Genomic DNA, 13,375 nt, shown 5'->3' with positions numbered 1-13,375 from the left:
GCCATTTGTATATCTTTGAAAACATATACAAATCTGTAATCTAAAAAGATATGAATGAACATTTTGGCTGTCTCTTTATTATTGAGTGGTGAGGGGTTTTTATATATTCTAGACACAAACAATTACTAGATGTATGATATGTAAATAATTTCTCCCATTCTATGGATTATCTTGTTCTTATAAAAATGCATTATTTCTCTTAGCTTCCAATGAGAAGAATCTCTTGTTGCCAAGCTATTTAAAAGAAATTCATTGCAGTCCTTTTAGCCCACTATGTATCTCTCCCCATTCATTCCTAAAATCCTCTGCACTATAACTTTAACAAACACCATTGCTTTGCAACTCTCTTACTAAAGCCATACTTTTCTTAATAGGGTCAAGGATTTTCTTATTGTTAAACCCAAATGCTTTTCTTTAATACTCTACTTAACCATAAACAAAGTGCAATCTTCAATCTTCATTTTTTTTGAGAATTTATTATCCCTCAGCTTTCAAGATATGGTTTTCTCTAGATTCTATTCTTATTATGATAGCAATGTCTTATTTTTTCCCTGTTCTTCTTATTTGTACACTTCAATGTTAATGTTCCCCCGAGTTTAAACTGTCATCATATTTTCTGAGTACATATTCTTCATGAATTATCTTATTTATTCCTGTGCTTTAAACTCTACCAATAACTACTCAATCAAATCTTGTTCCAGAACTATATTTCTATTTGCCTATGAGTAATTCCTCCTTAACCACTTAGAAGTACTGGAATCAATTAAAACATACCATTTTTCAAAATACAAAGTAAGTTCTCTAATTGTTTATCTTTTCTTATTCTTGTATCATTGAAGCAAGGAAGTGTGAATCATTCTTCACTCATCTTCCTCTTTCATGTTGGTCTCCTGTCAGTCATCAGTTGATCTTACTTTCTAAATATCTTTCTAATCTTCTTTTTTTCCTCACTGCTGTCATTGCCTTTCAATAAACTTTCATAATCATTTATTGGGATTATTTTAGCACAGTCCACCTCAGTTCCCTTCTATCATCTCTCTTATCCAATCCATCTTTGTTACATTGGCCAGTGTTAACGTTCTAAAACACAAGCTTGTTATTGGCACCCTTTACCTTTACATTGATTACCTTAAACAGCTGTTTTCTCTGTTCCCTGTGGCCCTCAGAGAAAACCTTTCCATGATGCCTCAGACCCTTAATTATTTGTCCTCATCTGTATTTTTCCTGTTGTCCTGTCTACCTAACCCCTATCCAGAAATTTTAATCGATTTTCTGTTCCCCAAGAATGCTATATTCATTTATCTATTGGTGCATAACAAATTTTCAGAAATTTAGCAGCTTCATATGACACAAATGTATTATCCCACAGTTTCTGTAAATCAGGAGTCTGATGCATTTTAGCTGGATTCACCATTCAGGGTCTCACTAAGGTGAAATGAAAGCCTAGGTCAGGTGTCTTTTCATATGGAAACTGAACTAGGGAATGATTCAGTTCCAAATTCCTTCAGGTTGTTTGTAGAATCTATGTCCTTACTGTTGTATGACTGAGGTATCTGTTTTCTTGCTAACAGCTGTCTGGGGGCCACTCTAGCTCCCAGAGGCAGCTGTCAGGTCTCTGATACATAATGTGTCAGAGGCCCCACACATAACATGACATTTTGCTCTCTAAAGGCCAACAGGACAATCTCTCTTTCTCTTTGAACGTCTTGACTTCTGTTAAGGGCTTACCTGATAAGATCAGACTCTCCCATGAAACCCTTCATTTTTATTAGCTCCAAGGCATAATATTGGGAATATTAATTGTAAAATTGTAAAATTCCTTTTGATAGATAATACAACATAGTCATGTGTATATCATATGCATAGGCACATCCTGCTCACACTTGAGAGGAAGGGATTATACAGGGCACATCCAGCAAGGGTAGGAATCTTGGGGGCCATCTTAGAATTCTGCCTACCCCACATAACATGCTTTGTCATGATTTTTTTTTTTTTTTGAGACGGAGTTTTTGCTGTTGTTACCCAGACTGGAGTGCAATGGCATGATCTCGGCTCACCGCAACCTCCGCCTTCTGGGTTCAAGCAATTCTCCTGCCTCAGCCTCCCGAATAGCTGGGATTACAGATGTGTAACACCATGCCCAGCTAATTTTTGAATTTTTAGTAGAGATGGGGTTTCACCTTGTTGACAAGGATAGTCTCGATCTCTTGACCTCGTGATCCATCTGCCTCGGCCTCCCAAAGTGCTGGGATTACAGGAGTGAGCCACCGCGCCCGGCCGCTTTGTCATGATTATGCCTTCTTATATACCATGTCTTCTTCCTAGGATATCCATTCCTCTATTATCAATTTGGAAGTCCCCAGTTGGCCTTTAAGACCAACAACTTCAAATATTAGTTATCCATTAAGTCTTCAAGACAAATCAGTTTCTTCCCTCTTTGTATATCCATTCTACTTTCTATCTCTTTCTATTATATTTCTCATGTTTTTGCCATCCCAGCTAGACTGTAAAATTTTCCTTAAGTTTTTTTTATTTTAATTTTTGTGGGTGCATACTAGTTGTATACATTGATGGGGTATATGAAATGTTTTGATACAAGCATGCAATGCATAATAATTATATCATGTAAAATGGGGTATTTATCCCCTCAATAATTTATCCTCTGTGTTATAAACAACCCAATTGTACTTTCAATTATTTTTAAATGTACAATTAACTTATTTTTTACTATTGTCACTCTGTTGTGCTAGCAAATACTAGGCCTTATTTATTCTATTTTTTGGACCATTAACATCTCCAACTCCTCCTCTGCCCCCCACCCTACACACATACACACACATACACACACACACACACACACACACACACACACACACACCTCTTTCCAGCTTCTGGTCATCATCCTTCTAGTCTCTATTTTCATGAGTTCAATTGTTTTGATTTTTAGATCTCACAAATAAATGAGAACATGCTATGTTTGTTTTTCTGTGCCTGGTTTATTTCACTTAGCATAATGACTTCCAGTTCTATCCATATTGTTGCAAATGACAAGAGTTCATTCTTTTTATGGCTGAATAGTAGTCCATTGTGGTTGTGCTAATTTACATTCTTACCAACAGTGTACCAGGGTTCCCTTTTTACCGCATTTTCACTACCATTTGTTATTGCCTGTCTTTTGGATATAAGCCATTTTAACTGGGGTGAAATGACATTTCATTGTAGTTTTGATGTGCATTTCTCTGATGATCAATGATATTGAGCAACTTTGTATATGTCTGTTTGTCATTTGTATGTCTTCTTTTGAGAAATGTCTATTCAGGTATTTTGACCATTATTTAAATTGGATTACTGTTAAGTAATGGCATTTGCCATTACTTTTAATGGCAAAACTACAAGTACTTTTGCAACAACCTAATAAATTTTTTCCTATAGAGTTGTTTGAGCTCCTTATGTAGTCTTGTTATTAATCCCTTCTCAGATGGGGAGTTCACAAATATTTTCTCCAATTCTGTGGATCGGCTCTTCACTGGTTGATTGTTTTCTTTGCTGGGCAGAAGCTTTTTAACCCTATGTAATCCCATTTGCCTACTTTTACTTTGGTTGCATTTTTGCTTTTGGTTGCCCTTGCTTGTGGTGCATTTTTCAAGAAATTTTTGCCCATCCCAATGTCCTGAAGAGTTTTCCTGTTTTCTTGTAGCAACTTTATAGTTTGAGGTCTTAGATTTAAGCCTTTGGTCCATTTTTATTTAATTTTTGTAAATGGCAAGAGATAGGGGTCTAGTTTCATTCTTCTGCATATGAATATCCAGCTTTCCCTGCACCATTTATTAAAGAGACTGTCTTTTCCCCAGTATATGTTCTTGGCACCTTTGCTGAAAATGAATTTACTGTAGATGTGTGGATTTGTTTCTGGGTTCTCTATTGCACTGTAAAATTTTCAAGAGCATTAAGGACTTTTCGCTTCTCTTTGCTTCCCCAATCCCAGGCCTGTATTAGGTTCTTTAAAAATTTGTGTTGAATGAATTGATCGATTTATTTAGTATGCAATAAGATCATGATAATCTCATGGGCTATTGAAGTGAATAGAGCTTTTGACCACATAGCAACAAATCTCCTCAGACTGATGCTCTTAAGCCAGATTTTGTTTGTTTGTTTTTCCTTTCCCATTGTTTTAGATTGTCAAATCTCATTGCTTCCTTGGGACATGGTTATAAAATTGCTTCTCCTGAATTGTAACATAAAACCTGGTGTGGACTGGGAAACAAACTAATCAAGTACAGTAAAATTAAAGGAAAAGTGTAAGTACAATGGGCTTTGATTGATCAGACAATCTCTTTTATGAGTATCATGAGTGACCTTTGGCACAAAGACCACAAAATCAGTTTTGTCTGTTTATAGATATTCTTCCAGGTACTTGGAAATCAGTTAGCAGAGTTTTCTGAGTAAGTAATCTTTGAATAAATGAGGCTCAATTTTGTGTCCATAAGGTCAACCATTTTGAAAGGTAAATTTTAATAGGAGACAGCTAAAAAGTGAGCAGACCGATTCACTCCTTTACATTTCTCTTTATGTAATTATTTGCAAATGAAAGCTTTCAATGAACTTATTAGTAAATCTTGAAAATAAAAAGTGTGCTCCTAATATTTCCTCCAAACTAAAAAAGAAATGTAATTCATTTTTTTTTTAGTCATTGCGTTTACTAGGTCTCCCTAGTGGAGAGATAAACATCATAAATGTGTATTTTAGATAGGGCATCAAGTCTCTAACAGACAGACTGCAAAAAAGCCAAAGTTAATGAAACAGATCTTATTGGGAAAAGCTATAAATTTTGAGTTGCTCAAGTTCTATTCTGTACTTCACTACCATGCGAATGCCTTGAGATTAAGGGCTATGTGTAATATATTTGCCTTATTATCGCCACTACCTAGTCCAATGTGAGCATATATAGGCATTCATGACATCGTCTTTGAATGAAAGAATGATGGAGGACCTGATATGTAACACCGTGACTCAGTATGAATCTTTGGCTAAAATATGTCACAACAAAAGAAAATTGGAGAAGAATAAGGAATAAATATGACAGATGATGGAAGAGACACAGAGCCTTACCTGGAGAGACATTTTCCCATTCCTACCTAAGTGTTTTATTTTCCCTAGTGAGGATGTTTGATAGTTCTTGATAAACTCACTTGCCAGTGACATCTGTATACATTCATAGTTATTGTATTGTACTATGCATGCATGTTGAAGCTAAAAGTAGAATATTTCACAATATTGCTTTAGTCTTTTAAAATTTATGTGAAGTCTTGAGAGCCTAACTGCACTTGTTTTGAGTCACTAGTATCTGAGCCTGAGAGAATCAAATAACCCCTTTCTTAGAATTCTATTGGCCAGAATATAAAGTCAGAGAAAGACTTCTTCTTATAATGATTTGTAAAAAGGGCCTGTGCATGGGTATTTTTTTGAACAGGCTGATCCCTCCAAGCTTTATTAGGCTATTATAAGCAGAACACAGATTTATGTCAGTAGACTCAACACTGTAGTGTTAATAAAATAATCTAATAATTTTATTTCTTTGATCATTCTGAAAATTTAGGAGTGAAGAATTACAGCTAAAGTAGTTTTAGAGCAAGAATATTATAGGAAGTCAAACGATCTATCAAAAATCCACTAGGCTAAGAAATAGGAGATCTCTGAAACTAACTAGTTTTTGCTGAAGAGTTACTTGATCTCAGGATAAGTTCTGTTTTCTTGCTGTACAATGATGGTTGAACTACCTAATATCAAACTTCTTTCTAATTTTCATATTCTAAAAATCTAAGTCTGATTTTTTGTCATTGTTGGGTTTTACTGATATTCTATAGTAAATTCATAATATATTGTTTATAATTTTCTTGTATTTTATGCTTAGAGAAAATGGTTGATTACAGATTGGGAGCCAGGGACCAAGACCATAAGAGGTCGAGCAGGTCTCACTGACAATTGTGAAGATTCTGAAAAGAAAAAGCCTCTGAAGTTACCCTCACGTACAATAGAAGCAGAAAAAAAAAGTTAAAATACTGAGTGTCTTTCTTTCCAAATGTGTGGAGTATGAAAGAAGAGAATGAATATATTGTAAAACTGGTTTAAATATTTCACATGCTTTTCAAGAGACACCAAAAGCAGTAAACTGGTTTAGAAGAATGAAGACCATATCATGGAAAAATTTATTCCCAAGAGGTCTAGATTCTAACTTATGAAATTATTCTTTAGCCTCTCACCCTTCTAAACTGATTTCAACACTCTACATGGCCATTTAATCAAAAATCTTGGAATACAATTTTAAAAGCCTCTAAAGATGCTCTGTGGAATGCATTGGGCAAGGAGATGTTTAGTCTGGGAATATTTCCCTGGGAAATTGTTACTACTTGGGAGCACATCAACTTTGAATTCCTAATGTTTTTGATAGCATACATACCATCTCCTGGAAAACTGAAAGAAAAAGACACATTCTTAATGAGGTTTTTTAAAAAAGGTCATCATATAACAAGTGTTTTCCTTTTTATTTGGCCACAATTCTTTGTCTTTGTGGTGGTTGGGTTTCCAATCTCTTGGTGAGACCTATTTAAATATGTCTGCCTTCCTGTTCACAGATTTTAACCAATTGCCATGTGTTCTATATTTTTTGTTTGCTCACATTAACCAACACAAAACTTTCATCTAAAAATACAGTGTAAGGTCACTCATAAGATGTCAATAAAGTAAGTTAAATGGAACTACAACCCTCCCTTACTGGCAGAGTGCACATGGTCCTTTAGTAAACTGATCTGCCTTTTAAAATGAATTTTCCTAAACCTCCTGCTTTAATTATTTCTTGTCCTTCCCTCAGGGGCTATTGCTAGCAAAAGGCCATAGCAACCTTTTAGATATTTATAAACTCTGTTTGTAGATACAACAAAACTTCCGGTGCAGCCAGCTAAATAAAGACACAACCAGCTGCCACGCCTTCTACCCTCTGAATTTGAATGAGCTATTACTCTGTAATCCTTCTGAAAAGAACATGAAAATTTTGGTATGCTAATAGCCAAAGTAAATCTTAATTATATCAAAGGTGTAACACTTTTGATTCAAGAGATAGCATAAAGTCATTTCTTATGCCAAAATGAAATATCTTCTGTTATGATCACTACCATATTTTGAAGAACTCTCATCTTGAAGCATCATCCATAAAAAAAGATGAATTTTAGAAATGCTACATACTAAATCCTCTTCATGTAGTGCCATAAGGCATAGTAGCATATTAAAAACTCTCAGAAGTTCTGTCCCAAAGCAATCCAGTTTTGTTTAAACCTCTACAATAACTTTCCATATGTTTTTTCATGATAATACCTATCATTATTCCAAGGACCTATTTCTCCAGAAATTGTGTCCCAAGAAATGCTGTCTTTCTCTTTGTGGATATGAAACATAAATGGCCAGTTTTCTTTATATGGCAAAATACTATTAAACTGGCACAAAATAATAACATATTGCTCTCATTGTTTTTAGGATTTCATTTGTTTCTTTCTCTTAAAGAATAAAATGACTGATAACACAGATTTCATTCTAAGTTCTTCCTTTCACCCACCAGTTCCCTGACTAGGGATTACTAGTGCTTACTGTGTAGTCATAGAACTTTTAAGATACTGTCTCTTTCCATGTATGTCTGCCAGTCCTCACCAGGTGTGATTTTAAAGGGTGTCAGATTAATGGTGTGTTTCATTACCAATAAGAATAGTAACAGCAACAATATAAGAAATAATAATACAACTTTAAAATCAACTGCATTTTACAGGAAAAGGAGGATATGTGAAAAAGTCTCCATATAGTAATATTTTTTCTTTCCCTGGGAACAATATAGACAAAATGGAATATGAAAATAATTTCTGAAAGAAGTAACTAAAACAGTAACGTTTGCCTGTTGGGAAAGGTCTAGTCACCACTCAGGTGGTAGTGTTGCTCCAAATACACTTGAAAAGATTTCTTTTTTCTTCACCTCTAATTATTTCTAATACCTGTTGTGTTCTTATTATTGTTGAGGGTCTGGGTGAGCAGTAAAGACTTGTAGGAAGTTGCTCAGCTGGAATAATACAATTGACTTCATGGTGAGCCGAAGGTGAAAGGCAGAGGGTTTCATTACTAAAATTTTGAAAGCACTTCAAAATATGTTCCTTCTGCAGCTTTTAACATCCAGAAGCCAAATGTCCTCCGGAATTGCTGCTTATAAATATGAGCATGCTGATATGTGAATAAAGGCACAGTACAGTAATTATTTCAAAATGAGACTTAAGACATTAAAGTCCAGGGCTGTTTTGGAAGGTAAAATGTTGTGTTTGAGGATACAGACTTTAAAAGTCCTACTTTCTGTTAGAACCTTCATTGAAAAAGTGGTACTTGAATCCTTATGTGTTTTTTGGTTGCCTGATTTTGGCATTAAGCCCTATGGGATAAAGGCACAAAACAAAGTGAACTGTATTAAAAATCCTACCTCCAGATGCATGTCCATGTGCATGTTCTTAAAATACTTAAGGACATATACATTTTCTATATGAATTATTTCTACATTCAATGGTACCAAAAGTTTATATGTTCAGCACTTATAAACCAAATGCCTTCCTTCAAACCATTTAATAGAATTTGAGTATCAGAGATATGTGTTTTCTGAGCTGATTGTGAATTTGGCTTAGATAGCCTTGGTAGAAAGCTGCAACTCTCCACTCTTTTTCCCACCTAGTTGAAAACAAGCCAGAGCACACCATTTCCATGACTAAAACCCATCAGACTCCCCTACTTCAGTTCCATCGAAGATTCTATAGTGATGGGCTAATGGCTCAAATCCCATCTCTGACATTTGGCAGCTGTGTGACCCTTATGTTCCCATTGGAGTAGTTGGCATAATAATACTTCACCCACAGTATTGTTGTAAGTATTGGGAATATAAAGACAAATAGGATTTGATTCATGTTCTTGATATATTGTCAAGCCTGACATACTCTGTGAAGACTTTTTGATGTCCCTCACCAGACTGTGAACTGAATAAAGCATGGCCCAAGCCTTATTCATCTTCACATAACTGGCAGCATACATGCCATACAGGAGCATTAATAAATGTGGCTTGAATTGTATTGAATTACAGAAGGGATAGATTGTCATCTGTTTTCCTTTAATATGGCTCTGTGCATGGTGGAGGCATCCATATGAAAATATGCCAAGATGGTTCTGTGGCCTGGCTGGGCCCTGTACAGTGTGTGCAAATCCAGGTTGTTTTTGATGTTGCTCTGCTGCAGATGACCACTGGCTGAACCCCTCTTACAGTCATACTGTTCTCTAAATAGGACAGAATATCCTTGCTTGGCATAAAACACAATGATATCACACTTTTTAACTTCTGTTCTCATCCTTTCCGAATTGTATCTAGCTCTCTATGATCTAAATTGATACTCATCATAAACTCCAAAATAAAACACAAACTTCCTCTCCTACACCCCTCTACCAGGCTTCTTCTAGAATGTACCTTATGTTCAGTTTAAGTTGATGATAACTAAACCCTATTAATTGCTTTAAATGAGAATGGATAGTATTGGAACTATCCTTTTTAATTCTGAGTATAAATGTTTCATCAAAACCAAACAATCTCTATAGCAGTTCATTTTCACACACTCTGAGGATCCAGTAGAATGAATAAAGAGATATATGAATGTTGAATCACTCATTAAAGAATGGATTAAATCAACCTTTTCAACCCAGTCATCAAGAGGAAAACCATTAATGAAATTTGGTTTTGAAATATGAATGCCACATGAGCCCCTAAAAAGAATATCCCATGGAAACTTGAATAGAAAGGAAAATCCTAAGAAATCCTCCCCAAGTAACTCTGGGGAGAAAAGCAAAAGCAAAAGTAAACAATAAGAAGAATACTGCAATACTGAGGGAAAGAAACTAAATCATCTGTATTAGAGTGGTAGGGTTGCTATAACAAAGTGGCACAAACTAAATGACTTAAACAACAGAAATTTATTTGCTCATGGTTATGGAGACTACAAGTCTATGGTCATGGTGTCCGCTGGTGGGTTTTTTCTGAGGGCTGTAAGAGGATTTTTTTTTCATGTCTCTCTGCTAGCTCCTTGTGTTTTTCTGGAACTCTATTATATTCCTTGGTGATATGGTTTGGTTGTGTCCCCACCCAAATCTCATCTTGAATGCTCATGTGTTGTGGGAGGTACCAGGTGGGAGGTAATTGAACAATGGGAGTAGATCTTTCCTGTGCTGTTCTTGTGATAGCAAATAAGTCTCATGAGATCTGATGGTTTTAAAAAGGATTGTTTCCCTACACAAGCTCTCTTCTCTTGCCTGCTGCCATGTGAGATGTGCCTTTCATCTTCCGCCATGATTATGAGATCTCCCCAGCCACATGGAACTGTAAGTCTAATAAATCCCTTTCTTTTTCTTTTTCTTTTTTTTTTTAAATTTTTTTATTGCATTTTAGGTTTGGGGGTACATGTGCAGAACATGCAAGACAGTTGCATAGGTACACACATGGCAGTGTGTTTTGCTTTCTTTCTCCCCTTCACCCACATTTGGCATTTACCCCAGGCTATCCCTCCCCACCGCCCCCTCCCACTGGCCCTCCCCATTTCCCCCCAATAGACCCCAGTGTTTAGTACTCTTCTCTCTGTGTCCATGCGTTCTCATTTTTCATCACCCACCTATGAGTGAGAATATGCGGTGTTTCATTTTCTGTTGTTGTGTCAGTTTGCTGAGGATGACGTTCTCCAGATTCATCCATGTCCCTACAAATGACACAAACTCATCATTTCTGATTGCTGCATAATATTCCATAGTGTATATGTGCCACATTTTTCCAATCCAGTCTATCATCAATGGGCATTTGGGTTGATTCCAAGTCTTTGCTATTGTAAACAGTGCTGCAATGAACATTTGTGTACATGTGTCCTTATAGTAGAACGACTTATAGCCTTTTGGATATATACCCAGTAATGGGATTGCTGGGTCAAATGGAATTTCTATTTCTAAGGCCTTGAGGAATCGCCACACTGTCTTCCACAATGGTTGAACTAATTTACACTCCCACCAACAGTGTAAAAGTGTTCCTTTTTCTCCACATCCTCTCCAGCATCTGTTGTCTCCAGATTTTTTAATGATCGCCATTCTAACTGGCGTGAGATGGTATCTCAATGTGGTTTTGATTTGCATCTCTCTGATGACCAGTGACGATGAGCATTTTTTTCATATGATCGTTGGCCTCATATATGTCTTCTTTCGTAAAGTGTCTGTTCATATCCTTTGCCCACTTTTGAATGGGCTTGTTTGTTTGTTTCCTGTAAATCTGTTTGAGTTCTTTGTAAATTCTGGATATCAGCCCTTTTGCAGATAAACTGCAAAAATGTTTTCCCATTCTGTTGGTTGCCAATTCACTCTATTGACTGTTTCTTTTGCCATGCAGAAACTGTGGGGTTTTATTAGGTCCCATTTGTCTATTTTGGCTTTTGTTGCCAATGCTTTTGGTGTTTTGTTCATGAAGTCCTTGCCTACTCCTATGTCCTGGATTGTTTTACCTAGATTTCCTTCTAGGGTTTTTATCGTGCCGGGTCTTATGTTTAAGTCTTTAATCCATCTGGAGTTAATTTTAGTGTAAGGTGTCAGGAAGGGGTCCAGTTTCTGCTTTCTGCACATGGCTAGCCAGTTTTCCCAACACCATTTGTTAAATAGGGAATCCTTTCCCCATTGCTTGTTTTTGTCAGGTTTATCAAAGATTGTATAGTTGTAGATATGTTGTGTTTCCTCCGGTGCCTCTGTTTTGTTCCATTGGTCTATATCTCTGTTTTGGTACCAGTACCATGCTGTTTTGACTACTGTAGCCTTGTAGTATAGTTTGAAATCCAGTAGTGTGATGCCCCCCGCTGTGTTCTTTTTGCTTAGAATTGATTTGGCTATGCGGGCTCTCTTTTGGTTCCATATGAAGTTCATGGTGTTTTTTTCCAGTTCTGTGAAAAAAGTCAATGGTAGCTTGATGGGGATAGCGTTGATTCTGTAAATTACTTTAGGCAGTATAGCCATTTTCACGATATTAATTCTTCCTAACCATGAACATGGAATGTTTCTCCATCTGTTTGTGTCCTCTCTGATTTCGTTGAGCAGTGGTTTGTAGTTCTCCTTGAAGAGGTCTCTTGAGTTGTATTCCAAGCTATTTTATTCTTTTTGTAGCAATTGTGAATGGCAGTTCGTTCTTGATTTGGCTTTCCTTAAGTCTGTTATTGGTGTAGAGGAATGCTTGTGATTTTTGCACATTGATTTTATATCCTGAGACTTTGCTGAAGTTGCTTATGAGTTTCAGGAGTTTTTGGGCTGAGGCGATGGGGTCTTCTAGGTATACTATCATGTCGTCTGCAAATAGAGACAATTTGGCTTCCACCTTTCCTATTTGAATACCCTTTATTTCTTTTTCTTTCCTGATTGCTCTGGCTAGAACTTCCAGTACTATATTGAATAGGAGTGGTGAGAGAGGGCATCCTTGTCTAGTGCCGGATTTCAAAGGGAATGCTTCCAGTTTTTGCCCATTCAGTATGATATTGGCTGTTGGTTTGTCATAAATAGCTTTTATTACTTTGAGATACGTTCCATTGATACCGAGTTTATTGAGGGTTTTTAGCATAAAGGGCTGCTGTATTTTGTCAAATGCCTTCTCTGCGTCAATTGAGATAATCATGTGGTTTTTGTTTTTGGTTCTGTTTATGTGGTGAATTCGTTTATAGACTTGCGTATGTTGAACCAGCCTTGCATCCCCGGGATGAATCCTACTTGATCGTGATGGATAAGTTTCTTGATTTGCTGTTGCAATCGGCTTGCCAATATTTTATTGAAGATTTTCGCATCTATGTTCATCATGGATATTGGCCTGAAGTTTTCTTTTCTTGTTGGGTCTCTGCCGGATTTTGGTATCAGGATGATTTTGGTCTCATAGAATGATTTGGGAAGGATTCCTTCTTTTTGGATTATTTGGAATAGTTTCAGAAGGAATGGTACCAGCTCCTCTTTGTGTGTCTGGTAGATTTTGGCTGTGAACCCGTCTGGACCTGGGCTTTTTTTGTGTGGTAGGCTCTTAATTGCTGCCTCAACTTCTGCCCTTGTTATTGGTCTATTCATAGTTTCAGCTTCCTCCTGGTTTAGGCTTGGGAGGACACAGGAGTCCAGGAATTTATCCATTTCTTCCAGATTTGCTAGCTTATGTGCATAGAGTTGTTTGTAATATTCTCTTATGATGGTTTGAATTTCTGTGGAATCTGTGCTAATTTCCCCTTTATCATTTTTTATTGCATCTATTTGGTTGTTCTCTCTT

Source organism: Callithrix jacchus, chromosome 9 (assembly GCF_049354715.1).
Source record: "Callithrix jacchus isolate 240 chromosome 9, calJac240_pri, whole genome shotgun sequence".
In the NCBI taxonomy this organism is placed as follows: domain Eukaryota; kingdom Metazoa; phylum Chordata; class Mammalia; order Primates; family Cebidae; genus Callithrix; species Callithrix jacchus.
This window is presented reverse-complemented; position numbering follows the sequence as displayed.